Here is a 2,376-nt window from a genome sequence, read left to right on the forward strand (position 1 = left end):
CTCAGTTTCAGGCGCCAATGGGCACAGTCCTCTCTATAAGATGCTGCGCCCTGCCCTGGCACAGTACCAGGTGAGGGGTGAATAGGGCCAGGCCACACTTGCCTTACTGCTCCTCCCTTTCTTCTGTCCACACAGTCATCACACAGGTTGAACGAGTGCTTTGAAGTGACTACATTCATTCACTCAACAAATACTTTTTGAGCACCTACCATGTGCCAGGCATTATACTAGGTGCTGGAGATACACGAGTAAAGAGACAGACATGTCCCTTGCAAACAGTATATGTACACAGTATAGCAGGGGAAAGGATCATTAGAAAAATCGATACCCAAATCCATAATTTCAAGTTATGACAATGTACTATGAAGGAAAAGGAGAGGAGGTGTTGAGAGAGAATAACAGAGGAGACTATTTTGATGGGAATGAAAGGAGATGTCAGGGAAGGCCCCCTAAGGTAGGGATATTTAGGCCCAGACCTCACATAATCAGTACAAGGGAGTCAAGAAAAAAGGGGGGCGGGGGGGGGGGAAGGCATTCTCTGCAAAGGTAACAATTTATGCTAAAGCCCTGAGGTAGGAAATAATCTGGCATATTTAAGGAACTGAGAACAGCCAGGGGAGGGGAAAGAGAGAGGAGGCTGGCAGTCTGCATTTCAGACACTTCTTTGCACACACGTGCAAGCACACACACTCATAGACAAAAACAATTTTACATAAATAGGATCAGACTATACGTTCTGTTTCTAACCAGTTTTGTTTTTCACTTAATGTAAATGACTAATAATTGGCAAAGTTTGCTTTTTTTTAATCCAGTTTTTGCAAGGGAGAGAAACATATTCTGATGGCTGATTGAAATGCTAATTGGTATAAACTCCCTGAAGTGACATTTGTCAATTAATCACAAAAGAATGAGAAGGGAAAAATGCCTGGAAGGAGATCCCAAAATGCACCAACATTTAAGAGGTGGGCAGATGAGACCCTGCAAAAGGAGACAGAGGAGTAACCAGAAAAGTAGTAGGAAAAACTGGCAGTTGTGGTACTAGGGCATGAGATTATTAAGAGGAGGGAGAGGGCCTCAGCATGCGATGTTCCAGACATCAAGAAAGGTAAAAACCAAGAAGACTCCTTCAGATACAGCAACACAGGGGTGGTGGGTGGTCTTGACTAGAGCAGCCCCCTCCTGGGAAACGGTGGGTCACAGAAGCTGGGTTTCAGTGGTGTGAGCAGTGGGAGGTGAAAAACTAGACTCGATTCAAGGTCTAGAAGAGAGTAAGGGGCAAGCCTTGGACTGCACTGAGGTCTAGAATGGGTCGATGAAGAGAGACGGTGGTTGGAAACCAACATGCAGCCTTGAGAATGTAAATGGCACTCAGAGGAGGCAGTGTCCAGGCCCAGGCCAGCTGCAGGCCTGAAGCCGCATCCACCCTCTTAGATGCCTCTCCCGGCCACAGAAACCACCGGGGTTGTCCTGGGTGTGGCCTCACCCTGTCCAATAACAAGTGTGCTGTTTCCATTCTAGAAACCAGTACTGTGTGTATATCTTCTAGAGCAGTGGTTCTCAAACTTTAGCCTGCGTCAGAATCACCTGGAAGGCTTGTGAAAAGATTACTGGACCCCATCTCCAGAGACTGTGATTCAGTAGGTCTAAGGTAAGGCAAGATAATTTGCATTTCCATCGTGTTCCCACGCTGTTGCTGCCTCTAGGTCACGCTTTGAGAACCCCTGGACTAGAGAAAGCCGAATACCCCAGGAAAGTTCTGGAAGAATAGTTAATGAGCTTTTGTACTTAGCTCTGGAAACTAGTCAATACTTGTGTTTATACAGCAAAGGGCAGCCCTGCATTTAGGTGAGTCCTCGATGCGTGTTGGTCCACGATGACCGACTAACAAGCCCAGCCCAAATGAAGGGTAAGACACACTGGTCCACATCAGCCCGTGGGAGAAAGGCAGGCAGCTCGCTGGAGGAAGGTGAGAACCTTCAGAGCGGATGCTCCAGGCAGTCTTTTGAGGCAGTCACTGAGCTGGGCCTGGAGGGTGATTAGAAGCCTACAAGTGGCAGTGAGGCAGATTTAGGGGTGGGGAACAGCATTCTAACTGCAGAATCACTCAGCGCAAGCACAACACCCAGCAAGTAGGATAACAGTGTACAGTGCCGCCTTACCGAGGACGCCTGCACAACATCTCAGGGATTTCTTTTTTCCCCCCTCTTTGTTCAGGTCTACACAGACGATAGGCAGTGTTTGCAAACAGCCGGGCGCAAGCCTGCCCCCTTTAGCTGCAGCAGCGCCGCCCGCGGCCGGTAGGGTGCGCTCCCCACGGTGCCTCTCCAGCTCCCGGCCGGCCTGCGCCTGCGCCTGCGCCTGCGCGGGGCTTCTGCG

This window comes from Equus quagga, chromosome 5 (assembly GCF_021613505.1).
Source record: "Equus quagga isolate Etosha38 chromosome 5, UCLA_HA_Equagga_1.0, whole genome shotgun sequence".
NCBI lineage: Eukaryota > Metazoa > Chordata > Mammalia > Perissodactyla > Equidae > Equus > Equus quagga.